This window comes from Pristiophorus japonicus, chromosome 22, assembly GCF_044704955.1.
Source record: "Pristiophorus japonicus isolate sPriJap1 chromosome 22, sPriJap1.hap1, whole genome shotgun sequence".
In the NCBI taxonomy this organism is placed as follows: domain Eukaryota; kingdom Metazoa; phylum Chordata; class Chondrichthyes; family Pristiophoridae; genus Pristiophorus; species Pristiophorus japonicus.
Window position 1 is genome coordinate 52,815,423 of NC_091998.1, and position 18,794 is coordinate 52,834,216.

Below are 18,794 nucleotides of genomic sequence, written 5' to 3' on the forward strand. Positions count from 1 at the left end.
AATGTACAATATGACTTTAAAAGCAGAGGTGCCATGAAAAGACTGATCTATAGACAGTCCCTTGATTAAAGGCGGCATGTTAATCCTAGTTAGTAATTAAACAGGGATGTTAGGATGTAGATTTCTTGTGACACAATCTTGACGCGAGGCAATTAAAGTTTGAAGGGGATTTCGCAAAATTCACTCAAAAATTACAAAAACATATTTCAGTAGCGCTTTTCATGACTTTATCATCTGAGTTTTATTTATTTCGTTTATTTATTATTTTGACCCAGACTAAAAAAATATAATATAATATCTAGCGTAACTTGGTATACTATAAAGTATGGTATAATATATTAGGAATCCTACGTTACTTTCCTATAAGTAGTCCAAATATTGGATTGATTTCCCCTACCTAAATATGATTAAGATACATTTACAAATGGAATCGAATCAATAATTCAGAAGAATCTTATTTCGGAAGAAATATACCGCCAAATCTGTCGTGTGTTGATCTGCACCCAGCGGTCGAACAGGCGAGACCGGATATTCGTGCAGCAGATCCTCGGTTTTGTTCAAGTCTGTGAAGTATTTGCAGTGGAGACTGATGGATCAGAGGGGGAGGGTGCGATCTCTGGGGGAACTGGCCCCCAGCGATCCGCACTCGCTCACTATCTGATGCCAGTCATTTTCATCCAGTGTTAAAGTGGAATTTAGCAACGAGGGAACGAGCAACTCGCCTCGTTTTTACATCATTTTCCGTTCGACCAATAACGTGCACTTTGGTTGAAGCTCGATTTCATAATATAGACACAGAGAGGATCATAGAATTGTATAGAGACCATTCGGCCCATCGAGTGTGCGTCAGCTCTTTCCAAGAGCAATCCAGTTAGTCCCATTCCTCCACCCCCTCCCACCCCTTTCCCCATTTCCCTGCAATTTTTTTCTCCAAGTATTTATCCAACTCCCTGTTGAAGACTACATATCAGCAGTGCGTTCCAAATCCTCACCACTCGTGTAAAACAATTTATCCTCATGTCGCCTCTGGTTCTTTTGCCACACACACACGCACGCACATATATAATTTTGTATTCATTATTTATAAATATATCTATATACATATAAATTATAAATAAATATATTTGTGTGTGTGTATATATATATATATAGATATATTAACTTATTTATGAAATTATAATTCATTTATATACATTGCGTATATAATTACAGCAGTTTTTGCCATCCTATTTATATTATATATATATATGTGTACAAAAAGTTTATTTATAATAAGCGTGTATATGTAATTTATTTATTATTATTATTTAAGATGTATATTTTTTTATCAATAATTCCAGAAGATTTGCCGTCCTATTTATTTATATATACATACAAATAATGTTTATAATTGATAAATGTATATATAGTTATTATTTACAAAATTATATATATATTTGCATAGAATTCCAGCAGTTTTGCCCTCCTAACACCGAGCTGTGAAAACTGAAAACATTTGACACGAGTGTTGCCTCCATGTGACAGAAACAGCCCACATAGTAATTAAAAATTCTCGCTGTTACCCAGCTGCCGTGCTATGTTGGGCTCGGTCCGAACACCTCCGCCTCCTGACTGAACTCCTTGTTCAACCCAAGGATGTAACACACTGCCCCCAAGGCCAACATGGGACAATGGTCTAGATTGCCCGGGGGATTGGCTCAAAATTGTGCGGGGTGTTTGCACGTGGGCGCTCCGTTAATCTAATCTTTGGAATCAGTATTTTTTTTAAAGTCTGCATATTTATGCAAAATGAATCACAAGGAGCTAAATAGCTGGCGTGCGGAATACTGGCCTTTCCATAAAGCTTCAGTCTTGCACGCTGCATTGCTTTTGGGCGGAGTTAATGGGTTAGAATGGTCAGTTCCCTTCAATATTATAGTAAATTTATTAAATGCTTTTCTAGATTTAAATTTGGTTTGAAAAATTAACTTATACACGGATATATTAAATGATGTGTGTAAATCCAGAGAGTATTCACAAATACATGTTCGTATATTGCACAATCTAATAACAGTGTGTATTGCATGGCATGCGAATTAATATTGTTCGTTAATTGTTACTATTAATTAGTCTTTCTCTGTACAAGACCCTTCTCCGTCTCCTGTGATGAAACAAAGGATTAATTCGGGGGAAAATACACAGTTTAAATTGTTGGTGTGGAATAGATTTTAATTTTAATTTTAAGTTTCGTTTCAATTCTAGAAATTGTTAGGGTATTTAGTGAGAAATATCTTGCTTTTCCCCTCATAATTTTAACCTGAAATTGACACGAGCATTCCAAGCCTGTGCAATCAATATTGAAAAGTGCTGAAGCTGCCCCTTTAAAACACCTATTTAACTAACACCACAAATAACCGTATCTGGGATATTCTGTTCATTGGTAACGCAAAGTTCCGGGTCCAATGTCCCGTTTATTTTCATACACAGAGAGTGTGCAAGACACGGGCACACCTGAGGGAAGGACGTGCTTTCTCGACTGACCGTCGATTGGAAAAAGTGACTCGAAAAGTAGATAAAGAATTCATTTATCATCACAAAAATAGAGCAGGAGTTGAAATATTTACAAAATTCACGCCGTTTTTTTTCTTAATGGTGAAACGACGTGTTCAAAATGGAGAGAATATTTTATTGATGTCTGACTGGGAGAAGGGGGGTTGGATCAGAAGTTGGCGGAGTTCAAAACCGCTCTAAAAACAGTGAAGGGTGGAGGAACATGGAGATAGTCTAAGTGTGAAGATTAATACCCCAAGGCCACAAGACATCTCTCCCTTAGTCTCCCAGCAAGTTCTCTCCTCCTCCAGGCTGGTTCCCCGCCTCTCCATCCTTTATTTCAGTTTTCGGTAACTATTATTTACCTTCTCGAGGTTAGGAGGAGAGCAAATATTAACGCACCAAGGGTTTTTCGACCGTTTTAATAGTTGCATGTCCGCGCTCCCGTGTCTAGACTGAGAGCTCTTCTCTCCTGAAGGTCTATCTCCTTGCTTCAGACATAAGTCCATGCCTTTTTAAGAGGAGGAATTTTGAGTCTGCTTTTACCAGGCACGAACTCCTTGCAGTGTTGGTTGGATGGGCTGGGCAGGGTTCCCCATAATGTGACTGGCGGTGGCTTGGGCGCCGGGTATTGGCGTGAAGCTGGAACTGTAGCCGGTGTTATAAGAAGAGGCGGTGTAGCCGGCGTAGTAGGCGGCGGCATTGTACGGGTAAGGGCTGACCGTGATGTTGTAAGGGGCGGAATAGGCCTGCGAACCCCCGAGGCAAGATTGGCCATCCCGGACCAAGACTGGCACGGCCACCAGGCGGGGCTGGCCGGCGATTTCCAGCGACGTGTCCTGCCTCTGCCTCTTGCACTTGTAGCGTCGGTTCTGGAACCAAATCTTGACCTGGGTGGAGGTGAGTGTCAGCAGGCTGGCCAGGTGCTCCCTCTCCGGGGCAGACAAGTACCGCTGATGCTTGAAGCGTCGCTCCAGTTCGAGGACCTGGGCTTGGGAGAAGAGAACGCGAGGCTTCCTCCTCTGTCGCTGCCTGGCCCGAGCTCCTGAACAGTCGCCCCTCCGCTCGGTCACCGGGGACTCCCTGACCGCGCCGTCTTCTGCAATGGAGAGCAAAGAAGGTTGGGGCACATATACTCTGCTTTTACTCTTTCCCATAGACTCCCCGCCCAGTTCCAACACACCCCTCCCCAAATAAAATAGAAACATAGAAATTATGTGCAGGAGCAGGCCATTCGGCCCTTCGAGACTGCATCGCCATTCAATAAGATCATGGCTGATCATTCGACCTCAGTACCCCTCTCCTGCTTTCTCTCCATACCCCTTGATCCCTTTGGCCGTAAGGGCCCTATCTAACTCCCTTTGGATGTTGCACCAAGGATTGCCGTGAAGTTGGAACTGTAGCCGGTGTAGTAAGAAGAGGCGGTGTATCCAGCGTAGTAGGCGGCGGCGCTGTACGGGTAAGGGCTGACCGTGATGTCACAACAACCCATTGGATGCGGTAGCTCCTTATTGACTGGGCACCTTAAAATCGAAGGTATTCTTTTACATCGAGTTACAGAATATTCATAAGAACATAAGAAATAGGAGCAGGAGTCGGCCTTTTGGCCCCTCGAGCCTGCTCCGCCATTCAATACGAGCATGGCTGATCCGATCATGGACTCAGGTCTACTTCCCCGCCCGCTCCCTATAACATCATTGAAATTCCACTCTTCAAGTTGTGTGTGTGTATATATATATATATATATATATGTATTTATTCATTCCTCTGGGCTCGAACCTGATCTCCCACGGAGATAATTGTTACTGACTCACTCATCTTCTGCAAAGGAGAGCAAAGAGGGTTAGGGACATTTACTCAGCCATGCGGCCTTCACAGCACAGAAGGAGGCTATTCGGCCCAACCGGTCTATACAAAACAGAAAGACTTGCATTTAAAATAGCTCCTTTCGCGATCTCAGGACGGACCAACGCGCTTTACAGTTAATAAAGTACTTTATGTAGTCACTGTTGTAATGTATGTCGGTGTTAATGCTCCAACCCGATTTACTTCACCATGTCCCTATCAACATACCCTTCTATTCCTTTCTTCCTCATGTGTTTATCCAGCTTCCCCTTAAATGTATCTGTACTATTCGCCTCAACCCCTCCCTGGGGTAGCGAGTTCCACATTCTCTCTCTCTATTTCAGTATCGGGTCATGCTCATGCCATCACTCTCCCAGTCCCTAAATCTCGGCAGCTCACACAACTCAGATCACCCACCCACCCGCCACTGCTCGAGATTGCGTGAAATAATCCAGACTCTCAAAATTGCCGCGATATTGTCTGAAACACGGTGGAGTTTAAACATTTGAAATAAATTGCGAATTCTCTCTGGAACGCTGAAGAGTTACGGAGAACGCTCGGCACGGGCAATGGTTACTGCAGGCGAATGGATCACAGTTCCGCGTTCAAAGGCTCCAAACACAACCGGTGTCCTCGTCTACATGAGTTACACGGGTCTGCACACCCCATACTTGCTGCCCTGTTTACCCAGGACTTTAAAACAAAAATCCCACATGCACATCTTGAAACTGCACCACCAGCGAAACTCACGCTGGATAATTTCTCCCACATTCTCTTTCACTCACCTCTCCAAATAATCACGGGGGAGCTGGAGAATAGCGCTTCAGTGGGAAGGACAGGTGTGTTCCCGTCAGGTGAAGAATTCGTAATAAATTAGACCTTTTGCGATAAGATTATTATCGGAGTGTCATCAAATGATATTGATTAATATTTGAGCGATGCACTGATATCGAAAAACTCAAGTCTCCTAATTTATTACGAATATATATTATATATTTGATATAGTATATCGTGTGTGTGTGTATATATGCATATATATCTCGCGTGCATATAATATGTGCGTATAAATATGATATATATATATATGAGATATGTATTGATATTTGATGATGTATATAGATAGATGTATCAATAAGATTTTGAGCACTTGCGGCATCTGTACGGGGTGAGTGTAATGCCGAGACCCGGGACCAATCTAACACGATAGCCAGGACTTGATGTAAGTTTAGCGAGAGTCAATACCCGCCAACAGTATCTGCTCATTCGGATTTTGGAGAAATGTGGAACTGACTTTATTTATGCCCGGTTTCTGCAAATAATTCGAATGTTTAAAGGGAATAGTTATCCCGGCGGTACAGCCAGCGAGAGGAGCTTATTACTGGAGAGAGAGAGAGAATAGGTTTGAACAAATTCCAATATTCTAGTCACTCCTGATTGCAGAATCCGCACAGACCCCCTTCATTTGGGTCAATGATCATTACAAACCCTCTCGTCCCATTTCCAGAATCAACATCGGTGAATTCGATAGACTGTTATTCCGATACAATGTCTTCGCCGTCTCCACGCGGTCTAATCCGCCCCATTTATAATCCAACATTTAACTGGGTGTCGTTTGGGGGAAAGTATTTAAACAACTGGAAAATGGGCCCACAGACTGTGCCGTTCTTGAAACGAAATATTATAAAATATAAATATGGAAAATATATATATTGTTAATAGCTGGAACTTTAAATCTATCCATTTTTTAAACCTCGGGTCTATTTAGTACAGTAAACAATTTATTTTCGTGGAGTGCACTGTTATTTTTCCGTGAATTTGAACACGTTCTAAGTATTGATTTTTTTTAAAGTTAAGTTTGACATTTGTATTTTCGGTCTCTTCAAAATAGACCTTTTCACTGCTTAATTCCGAGAGTCTGGGGCTTCTCGCAAACCTTGTGCAGCAATAAACTCGGGAGTTCGAGCCTTTCGATATTTGCCGTCGTTACATTTGGCATAATTGCAAATATTAAATACACCAATCCGTTTTTTGCAAATTCCAAAGCGAGTTTTTCATTTTGAAATGCAATTGATTTTAAACACCCGCGGAGAGTAATTGTTAATAACACTGAGCGCGGATCAGAGGGTGGATAATCTGCACCGAATGAAACGTGTTATCTCCCTCGCCCCGTGCGAAGTGAGTTTAAATGTTAAAAATGCAAATCCTGTTTGTTTCGGAATCTGCGCCAGTTACATTGGGAGCCGAGCCCACAATTAGACAAGACGGATCTCTCAGCACGGTGTCGCGATCTATTGGTTTAATCTATTTAGTCGCTTTCGAAAGAAGCGTTTTCAGCTGAGGAAAGCACAGATTGAACTGGGACCCAAACTGGCCGAGCGTTGGATTCGGCGCGGGATATATTGCAGGTCCTGGGACTGTGAAATCGCGTTCAAATTGAAGGGGGGAGTTGAAATGTTCAATCACTTTTTTTCTTGGCAGTGCCAAATAAATTGGCAACTCTGTCGGAAAGTCACCACCCCCCTCCCCCCGCTCCCCTCTCCGGCAGATTTAATCTGCTCCCCCGACCATTGAAGTGACGGGTTTCGCTCATTCGAAACCATCATGTCACTGCGGTAAAGTGCTTGCAATAATCGTCTCCCTTATCTCGCTTTTAAATACACTCGTTGTGTGAATACACACACACAGCGCCCGTACTGGTTTGTGTTATGCTCAGATTATTTAAGTGTTGGATACTGTATTATAGTTTTGTTAATTTAAATTGGTTATCCAACCTTGCTGCCGTTGTTATGTTCGGAATGAACGAATGGTCACAATAGCTTTCAGAAGACTTCACACCATCCGCCTCTCTACCTCTCTTTCCACCTTCAACGCTCTTTGACCAAGTTTTTGGTCACCTGCCCTAATATCTCCTTATGTGGCTCGGGGTCAAATTTTGTTTGGTGATGGATCCTGTGAAGCGACTTGTGTCGATGTTTTAACCACTTTAAAGGCGCTATATAAATACAAGTTGTTAATAGAACTCTGCATTCTTGTGCAAAATAAGCCCATCCAGACACTCCCCAGGTAACCGAGCTAAGAAAAGGCCAGGGACTAAACTGCAACTGGCTCAAAAACAGAGGCCAACTAAACCGTTGGTGAAAACACAACGAAATGGCTTCGTTTGATGAAGTTGCAAACTGAAATTTAACGCCGAAAAAAAATCAACATTTTTGTACTATATTTCACACACTACAGAATAAACACATTCTTCTATGTGTGAAACTTCAGACACAAATAGTTGAAGTAAATTTTGATTTTGTGCATTTATTTATTCCATTTCCTGTCAGAGTTAACACATACATAGTTTTAAGTAAAAAAATACATCTATTCTATGTGGTATAACATTTCAAGCAGAAATACGTTAAGTAAAATACTATTTACTATCCAATTTACCGCTTTTTTAGTAAAATTGCTACTGCGATTAATTTAAGTAAAACTTTCTTTAATGTACAATTATTGTCCTTTTCTGTAAAGTTTCAGGTGGAAATAGTTTAAGTAAAACTTAATTGTAAAAATTACTATCTTTATGTGTTGTACAATTACTAACTATATTCAGATAGTAATAGTTTAGTAAACGTTATATATTGTACAATTAATAACTTCAATATTCAGAGAGATAGTTTAGTAAACTTTGTATTGTACAATTACTAACTCTGCAATATTTATAGATAGTTCCGTAAAACCTTATTGTAAAAATTACTAACTACAATATTCAGGTCAAATAGTTTAGCAAACTTTATGTATTGTACAATTACTAACTACAATATTTAAATAGTTTAGTAAACTTTATATATTGTACAATTACTAACTCTACAATATTTAGATAGAGATAGTTTAGTAAACTTTATGTAATGTACAATTACTAACTACATTATTCAGGTCGAAATAGTTTAGTAAACTATTTATTATACAATTACTAACTCTACAATATTTAGATAGTTTAGTAAACTTTATGTATTGTACAATTACTAACTCTACAATATTTAGATAGTTTCGTAAAACTTTATTGTAAAAATTACTAACTATAATATTCAGGTCGAAATGATTTAGTCAACTTTATGTATTATACAATTACTAACTACAATATTCAGAGAGGCAGTTTAGTAAACTTTATGTATTGTACAATTATTAACTCTACTCATCATTAAATCTCCTACAGAAATACCCAAATAAACAAGCCCTTGTCGTGTATCTTTACCGCGTCTCCCAGAAGCTTTGCAAGGCATTTCCTATGCACTTAGCCACTTTTGGAGTGCAATTAGAGTAAATGTCGGCCAACAACATTGTACCAAAATAGTGAATTTAGTCTCAAATGTACTTTCTGGGATTCTCTAACTGGTCTGAAGTATCCCAAATGGAGCCGGGCCAGGTCTGCATCTGATGTGAGCGTGTGTGTGTATGAGAGAGAGTTAAACAGCCCAGGATTATTTACACAGAGAATGATGTAAATATGTATTAAACGGTTACGGCTTTCCGTGTTTATGTTAATCACAACGACATGCCAACCCCCTCTGAGTGCTCACGATGAAATGACAACTTGCCATTGAAATACAGGCCCATTGCACTAAAGTACATATTGCATCTGAGAAGGTGCAAAGCCAAAGGGCGCCACTCGGGTTAACACGTTTAGTTTTTAAGTGCTTGTTGGGTCAGTCTTTACAGCTTTATTATGGGGTTCGGTTATTTATATCTGTTAACTCAGATATCCAGTCAAATCGATATGCAACTTCACCAAGGCACAAACAAGGACAAAAGAGGGTAAAGTAATCACCGATCTATTCAAGGTCCAACTCCTGTGCAACGTATTGTAACGGTGAATATAATCGCTAACAGTGTATCTTTAGATCTTTTCTCGATCGATATTTGTTCCACCTACTTTGGTCGGCGCTTCGCTCCAGTTCCTCCTCCTCCTCCTCCCCCTCTTGCTCTGTCGGGCTGTTGCAAGAACACTTGATCGGCTCGGTGTGACCTGAAGGTGCGGGCCCTCTCCTTGCCTTCATCCGCACTCTGGGCCAGCCCTGGTTGTCTGTCCGCCGCGGTGGGAAGGGCGAGCAGGCGGCCGGCCGACCCTGGACCTTCTGACACAGGACCTGTCCAGAGGAGAATCGCTGCTGTTCCAACTTGAGAATGTCTTTGACAGAAAATGGCGTCGAGGTGACTGGACTTGGGAGCATCATTGCATCAATAACACCGAATAACCAAGGCACACTGACTGAACTGAGGGGGTGTGTGGGGAGAGGGAGGGAGGGAGGGAGGGTTCAGGTTACAAAGCAGATGGACCCTGGCTTGAAAGAAACGTCCCAACAACTTGCACGACCAGATTAATGCCCACCTGCTATTTGCAGGACAAGGCAGGGAAATAATTGAATGCACCGAGGGAATAAATGGAGCCTCTTCAGACTTGGCTTAACTCTCCCATTGAACGGCGTGCCCTTTCTGAATATCGAGGGGGTTTACCTTGTCACTTTGGACGTCCTATTGGCTGGCGTGTAGATACGTGTCTCAATATCTCACCCCACCCCTCCTCCCGCGGTCTCTCATCCCCAATCTCTGTGCAATCTGTGAATCTCCCTCCACCCTCCCCAACACACACACACACACACACCAGCAAAATTGCTAAAAAATGCAAAAAGTAAGTTGTCTTCTTTTGGAAAGCAAGTAGCAGATGACTAACCGGAAGCCATTAATTGCAGGAAATTTCTGCTTTTACAAAGTGCATCCAGTAACAATTAGAGAGAAGATAAGACTTTGTCAGTGAACATGGTTTAAGTGTATGGTGTGAGGTTACCGCATTCTGCAACCTATATATAGAGCCGTGGACTTCAATCTACTGGGGGGGGGGAGGCATTTAGAAGTTTCCTACAAAGATCTTGAAATGCTAATTGGAATTATATATTCGGTGTACATTGAGTGTAGTGGCGAGTCCCTCGAACGCTTTGACAGAGACACGTTGCAGTTAACTGGGTTGTGACTCTCTGAACGTTGAGCCTCCTGGTGATTATTTCCGAACAGGTAGTCCAGATTTGTTTCTTGGTTTAATATAATTTGACAGCGGCTACACCGACCCGTCTTCACAGAATGAGCGAGGTTGGGAAAGTAGGATTTGCAAACTGGGTGCTAATTCGGTTTGCAATAGGGGACAGCAGAACCGTGGATTCACCTGTAAAGAGAATCAGAGGGTAAGCATTTATAGATGTGTGTATATTGCAGAGGGAGCAGTGCGGCGGAATACAATTAGCGTTTGGAACACGAGGCGACGGTTTTAACTGCCGAGTATTTGTAGCAAGGAGGCTGCTTGTATTTAAACACACTGTCCCCGTGTGTATAAATTTAGCTGACAACGGGAACAGTTTATTTAAATACAAGGAGCAGAATAGAAAGTAATTGTATGCTGAATGGAAAGAAATTGTACAGAAAAATGCAATGTAAAAGCAATGCTTATAATGCAGAATTAGCCCAAGTATGCGATATATACACATATATAAAATATCCGATATATATATATGTTAAGTATACAATATATGTGTCTCTAAAATATATATTACATATACACACATATATTAATCTTGCATATACATGCCTTGTTAATGTACATACACAAAATATCTCACACACACACACAAACATAATCTGTATATGTATGTTTGAGTGTGTATATGTGTGTTTGATAGGGTAGACACAGAGAAGATGTTTCCACTTGTGGGGGAGACCAGAACTAGTGGCCATAAATATAAGATAGTCACTAATAAATCCAATGGGGAATTCGGGAGAAACTTCTTTACCCAAAGAGTGGTGAGAATGTAGAACTCGCAACCACAGGGAGTGCTTGAGGCGAATAGTATCGATGCATTTAAGGGGAAGCTGGATAAACACATGAGGGAGAAAGGAATAGAAGGATATGTTGATGGGGTGAGATGAAGGAGGGTGGTTGGAACATAAACAGCGGTATGGACTTGTTGAGCCGAATGGCCTGTTTCTGTGCTGTAAATACTATGTAATATATGAGATATCGTGTGTGTGTGTGGGTGAATAATATTTGTATATGCAAGATTACTATCTAACTGTGCGTGTCTGCAAAATATATGATAGTAAAAGAGGAGATAAATTTAGTGTGAGCTAATCTGTGGAGTGGGGTTTCTGGATCGTGTTAAGCTCATGAGAAACTGTTTGCAAAGGCACTTCCGCCCCACCCGCCCTTGGTTGGTGTCAGCTTTTTCAATGGGTATCTGCATGCGACCGCTCGATCAATGTTTGTTTTACTTATCAATGGCTCTTGTGCACTGACAACTCAGACAGCGAGAGATGGGCTTGCTCAGACATCTCCCTGTGGGGGGAGGAGAGGCAGAAGTATCCGGATCTGAGTCAGAGGGTGAAATGCGGCTCTTGCCTGCGATTCATGGCATTGGGCTGAGTTGGGGTTGTCAGACCAGGGGCGAGCTGCCATCCTGGACCACCCTGGGAATGAGCAAGGGCCATGGTCTGTCAGTCTGGTTTGTAACTGAATGAAGTATAAGTGGCTTTTGGTGTGTGGGTGGGGGTACAGGGACAGAATGCACCAGACCTTAGCCGGGCAGCGAGAGCGAGACAGGTGTTCACAAAAGGACGAACAATTTTTAGAGAAGTTGTGAATCTTTGCAGTTGTAGCAAAACTTCATTGAAGCGAAGACGCTGTTTGACAGCGTGAATCTATTTCATTAACTGAACACGACCTGCGTTGAAGAATGATAGACCTTCGAATCAACCACCCACGGTTCGAGTTGCCCTGGTGTCTTAGCTCAATGTCTAAATGTCCAATTTTGTTCTCAAACCTTCCGTGGCGTTTAGAGATGGTGTTTCCCCGACCTTCACTGGGCTCCACCTGAGTTCAACGCTTTGGTTCAAGTCGATACTTGTCTCAACAATGGATGTTTGAATAATCTGAACCCCACCAGTGTGAGTCAGCCCCTCAGCCCCTGAATTCCAATCCCCATCAGTTCAATGAGCAATAACTATCTTCACAGCTCAGTTGGACGTGTGCAATGACTTGGTGTTATCGCAACAAATCTTGGCGGCAGATAAGCCTGTTATTTATGGACAGACGTGTTTCCCTTACTGGGGGCTCCATGTTCAATATGGCGCAATTTGTCAGAGCACTGTATACAAGAACTGTGACCTAACTGGGGGAGCTGTTGATCCGTTGGGTAATTTTCATTAACCAGCACTCCTCTTGAACCTTGATAGGAAGAGGCTCTCGTTATCTCGGCTGTATTCACGTCAAGGGCCGGATGTCGAATTCAATTAAAATTCCCCCCCCCCCCAAAAAAAAAAATCTCCTCGATGGCGTTTGGTGATGGTGTCCACCGTGGTGGGGGGGAGGGAGGGAGGGGGGGGGCGAGTGGGCAGGGAGGGAGGGAAGGGCTGTCTCCTTTAACCCATTGCTGCTCACTGTGGGAGCTGTCGCATTTTTCTCAACCACTGCAAGGTGTTACTGGACACTTCAAGCAAACAAATCTCGCCTTAGAACCAAAGGAAGGTACAATAGAGAAAGGGCCATTCGGCCCATCGTACTGGTGCCGGCTCTTTGGTAGAGCTGTCCAATTAATCCCACTCTCCCCACTCTTCCCCCACCTCCCTGTAAACGTTTGCCCCTTCAAGTATATATCAAATTCCCTTGCGGATGTTACTATTGCATCTGTTTCCATCGTCCTTTCTTTACCCAGAGAGTGGTGAGAATATGGAACTCGCTGCCACAGGGAGTGGTTGAAGCGAATAGTATCGATGCATTTAAAGGGAGGGAATAGAGGGTTATGCTGATAGATTTAGACGAGGAAAGACGGGAGGAGGCTCGAGTGGAGCATAAACGCCTGCATGGACTGGTTGGGCCGAAAGGCCTGTTTCTGTGCTGTATATTCGATGCAATCCTATGTAACCATTTCAGGTGGGGTAGTCCTGATCATAGCAATTCGCTGCATTAAAAAAATCTCCGAATCTCACCTCTGGTTCTTTTGCCAAATCACCTGAAATCTGTGTCCTCTGGTTACCCACCCTCCTGCCAGTGGTAAGAGTTTCTCCTTATTTACTCTATCAAAATCCCTCATCATTTTCAACACTACTAAATCTGCTCTTAACCTTCTCTGCTCTAAGGAGAACAGTCCCAGCTTCTGTAGTCTTGCCACTAGATTAAGTTAATGTAATGTTTTCACACTTGAAGTCAGTTCCACGCCTAGGCAAATAGACTGCAGTTTGTTCTCAAACCTCCACACAGGTTGGTTTGATTTTCAGAGGTCCTCCACATGCTTTGATATAGACGGTGCACCGAGAGGTCGCTACAGGGGCCCCTGTGTCTTCCAGTGAGGCCCAACAAGTCCTAAAGTCATGAGTACTGAGGATGGGGGAAGAACCATTCTCCATCTACAGGGCCTCTGGCTAACTTTGCATGGTTTTGTTCCAGTAAAAATAGGTTTTTGGTAACGACTTCTGAATATTAATATTTGGGATTAAGGAAATGAGGAAGGGTGGAGTGTAGAATGTTTCGGTGCAGTGGGTGTCACAGTTGTGTGGGGCGGATGGTTGGGTCTGGGTGCTCTTTACCTTTCTGCCATTGTTCATTGTTCATAGGTTTATATGTAACCTTCAGGGCTCCTGACCGAGGGCCGTGTGGCTCTTTGTTGCCGGCGTGGACACGATGGGCCGAAATGGCCTCCTTCTGCGCTGTAAATTTCTATTTCTAAAAGGGCAGCGATCAAACACAGAGGTGAGAGACTGACACTTGCCCCATAATCACATTGAGCAGCGAGACTGTCGCAGTCTAACCCTCCCCTCACCAACCACCCTGGTTAATAACACACATGTTTTAAGAATGGGGAAAAGATTTGAATGCTTGAACAAAAAATTAGCAAGTATATTTCACATTGAGGTAGCCTTAGACCCCAGACTGTATCCCTTTTAATTGTGCTGTCACACTGCCCCCTCTCATCAGAGGGAGTAACTCTGACTAAAGGGGTCTGACGTTGGCCAGAACCAGTTAAAACTGAGACAGGCCAGTAGAGGGGAACCCCTACCCCTCGGGGTCTGGGACAGACTGTGAGGGGTGTCGAAGTGTTGGACTTTGAAATGAAACAGAGGCGAGCCATGGTGTGACAGGGGATGTCAGATCGTTTCCTGGGTTTACTTTCGGAAGGAGTCACTGGCCTCTTGAACAACAATTTAAAAAAAAGACAGGTTGCAGATGTGACTGATGAGTTCGGCAGTCATCGTGTGAATGGTGCTGTTTCGGATTCAGGAGAGGGCGGGTCTGTACTGTGCACTCTCCATATTTCTGACACCACTTACAATCCATGTCTGCCTCATTTTAGTTAAATCTCTCAAATTTGAATATGATTTTTTTTTCAAAAGGCCTTCCGTTAAGATACCACATAATAGACTGATGAACAAGGTCAGAGAATGCGGAATCAGGGGACAGGTAGCAGAATGGATAGCTAGCTGGCTTCAAGACAACGCAGAGAGTAAGAGTAAAGGGTAACTATTCACAGTGGCAAAAGGTGGGTAGTGATGTCCCACAATGATCAGTGCTAGGACCACTGTTGCTCACAATTAATATTATCGATTTAGACATTGGTATCCAAAACACCATTCCTAAATTTGCAGATGACACCAAATTGGGGTTGAGGGAAAATTAATGCTGAGGAGGACTGCAATAAATTATAGGAAGACGATAATGAACTTGAAGAATGGGCATATAATTGGCAAATGAAGTTCAACACACACAAATGTGAGGTATTACATTTTGGTCAGAAAAATAGGGAGGTCACTTATTACTTGGGAAATAAGAATCTAAATGGGGAGCTGGGAGTACAAATACATAAATCACTAAAAGTAGTGACACAGGTTAGCCAGGCTATAAAAGGGCAAACCAAGCTCTAGGGTTTATTTCTAGAGAGATTGAATTGAAAAATAGAGAAGTTATGCTAAATCTGTATCAAACCTTGGTTAGACCACACTTGGAGTACTGCATACAATTCTGGTCACCGTATTATAAAAAGGATATAGAGGCACTGGAGAGGATGCAGAGACCATTTACAAGGATGATACCAGACATGTGAGGGTATACATATCAGGAAAGGATGAACAGGCTGGGTCTCTTTTCTCTTGTAAATAGAAGGCTGAGGGGTGACCTGATAGAGGTCTTTAAAATTATGAAAGGTTTTGATAGAGTAGATACAGAGAGAATGTTTTCACTTGTGGGAAAGAGCATAACTAGAGGCCAGCAATATAAGATAGTTATCAAGAAATCAAATCGGGAATTCAGAAGAAACATCTTTATCCAGAGAGTGGTGAGAATATGGCACTCGCTACCACAGGGAGTGGTTGAAGTGAATAGTATCGATGCATTTAAGGGGAGGCTGGACAAGCACATGAGGGAGAAGGGAATAGAGGCTTATGCTGATAAAGTTAGATGAGGAAAGATGGGAGGAGGCTTGAGTGGACCAAATGGACGGCTTCTGTGCTGTATATTCAATGTAATTCTATGTAATTTAATAATCTCACTGGGAAATAATGCATACTGTAGTGTCGTGGTTATGTTATTAATATAACCCCACTATTTCGGCTTTTAGTCTCTTAATATTTTGGCATCCAATCAAATGGGAGGGACAGAGATAAGGACCAGGCTCATGCTGGGACAGTGCCACTGAGGCACAGTCGGTGAGGGGTGCAGGTGAATTTGCTTTGGAAACAGTTCTTGCTGCCACATGGGCCAAAGGCCATGAAGAGTAGAGGAGTGGGTCAGCGCAGAAATTCGGTGAAATGGGTGAGACCCAAGCTTGCACTGTAGAGACAGTTTTGGTTGTGCTGTAAGTTAAGGGGATCCTCGCACCATCTACAAGATGCACTGCAGCAACTCACCAAGGCATCTTCAGCAGCATCTCTCAAACCTGCGACCTCTACCACCTAGAAGGACAAGTGCAGCAGGCGCATGGGAACACCTCCACATTCTCCTCCAAGTCACACACACCATCCTGATTTGGAAATATGTCGGCTTTCCTTCATCGTCACTGGGTCAATATCCTTCAACTCCCTCCCTAACATCACTGTTCAAGAAGGCGGCTCACCACCAACTTCTCCAGGGGCAATTAGGGATGGGCAATAAATGCTGGCCTTGCCAGCGACGCCCACGTCTCATGAATGAATAACGTTTGCCAAATTTAGCAATTGTAAATGATGCTCCAACCTGTTTATCAAACTGGAGATGCGGAGCTCAGCCCTAGCCATACCACAGAGATCTCACCAAGAGTTTCAGGGTTGAGATGGACCATCAGTGCGATATATAGGGTTGACCAGAAATACAAACTTGCAGTAAATGTTCTGGCAGGAGAAGGGCCTCACATTTTCACTTCTATATTTGCTGAAGGCATCAACCTAATGGATGATGTGTTGAAAGAGTATTAAAGGATAATGTTGCCTAGATTTCAGCAGCAAGATTGTCTCATTAAACAATGCCCACACAGTGACAAGGTTCATGCACAACAGTTATGCTCCAGCAATCCCCCCATCACCGGCCCACCAGTTACAGCTCGACTATTTGCCCAGTTCAGCTTTGGGCTGAAGCAACTCAGGCCTACCCAGTATATCCTGGGGATTTTACTGCCTCTCAATCTCCAAGGTGACAGAGCAATGGGAATGGCCCAGTGAGCCACTCAGTTGTACCAAACCACTATGACGAAGTCAGCACTGTGGGAGCACCTTCACCACATGGACTGCAGCGGTTCAAGAGGGTTGTAAATCTATGGAATTCACTGCCCCAGCGAGCTGTGGAGGCTGGGTCATTGAATATATTTAAGGCGGAGATAGACAGACTTTTTGAGTGATAACGGAGTAAAGGGCCATGGGGAGCGAGCAGGGAAGTGGAGCTAAGTCCATGATCAGATCAGCCATGACCTTATTGAGTGGCGGAGCAGGCTCGAGGGGCCAGATGGTCGACTCCTGCTCCTATTTCTTATGTTCTTAAGGTGGCTCACCACCACCTTCTCAAGGGCATTTAGGGATGGACAATATATGCTGGTCTTGCCAGCGACACCCACATCCCAAGAACTAATACATTAAAAATTAAATCCAGTGTCCCAGCCAAGCAAGGTCCAAAAACTGGGTAAACATCCCCACACTTTCCCTTTCCCTGTTCCTTTCCTTATCCATCTCTTCTTTTTTCCCCTCTCCCTTCCCTCTTTCTGACCCCTTTCCCTGTCTCTCTCCATCTCTCCCTTTCCCTCACCCTCTCCCTCTTCCCTTCCACTAACAGAGCAGTTGTTTTTTAGGAGCTCTTGTAGTTCACAGCACAGATAATCCACACTCGCCAAGTCCCCCAGATTCACCCTAGCAGCACCCTAGCCCCTGAGTCAGAAGATTGTGGGTTCAAGTCCCACTCCAGGGACTTCGGCACAAAAAATCTACGCTGATATTCCATCATCATCATCATAGGCAGTCCCTCAGAGTCGAGGATGACTTGCTTCCACACTAACAATGAGTTCTCAGGTGACCGAAGAGTCCAATGTGGGACCCACAGCCTCTGTCACAGGTGGGGCAGACGGTGGTTGAAGGAATAGGTGGGTGGGGGTGCCTGGGTTGCCACGCTTCTTCCGCTGTCGATGCTTGGCTTCAGCTTTCTCTCGGCACAATGCTCCAGTGCAGTGCTGAGGGAGCGCCGCACTGTCGGAGGTGCTGTCTTTCAGGTGAGACATTAACCGAGGCACTGTCTGCCCTCTCGTGGGTGGATGTAAAAGATCCCACGGCACTATTTCGAAGAAGAGCATGGGAGCTATCCCTGGGTGTCCTGGGGCCAATATTTATCACTCAATCAACATCACAAAAACAGATTATCTATCATCATCACATTGTTGTTTGTAGGAGCTTGCTGTGCACAAATTGGCTGTGGCGTTTACAACAGTGACTACACTCCAAAAGTACTCCATTGGCTGTAAAACGCTTTGAGACGTCCGGTGGTCGTGAAAGTCGTTATATAAATGTAAATCATTCTGTTGTTCTGTAATCGCTTCTGTAGTTCAATTAAGTTTGATTCAGGGTGGGAGCGGGGGAGGTGTGGCCTCAGAAGCAATTGGACACACTCTCTTTCCAGGTGTCAGCTGTGGCTGTAAAGCGCTTTGGGACGTTCGGTGGCGATGAGAGGCGCCATATAAATGCAAGACTGCCTTTCAGCACACGCTGCACTATAGCACAGTTGAAATAAGGTCGGTGCTGATCAGACTGCACGGGTGAGAGGCGGATACTAAATCCGGAGGAGGCCCAGCTGAGAAACAGGTGGGCACTGCGAGGGACCCCCACATATGTGGTCTATTCTAGTGTTTAGTTGTTTAATCCAGAGACGCTTGGGCTGCGTGAAGCTCCCCCTT

General features: G+C 43.5%; 1 pseudogene; it reads right to left on the reverse strand.

The window, feature by feature from the left end:
* Positions 1-3,071: 3,071 nt before the first annotated feature.
* Positions 3,072-9,590, reverse strand: LOC139234631 (homeobox protein Nkx-2.5 pseudogene; annotated as a pseudogene).
* Between the last annotated feature and the right edge of the window lie 9,204 nt (positions 9,591-18,794).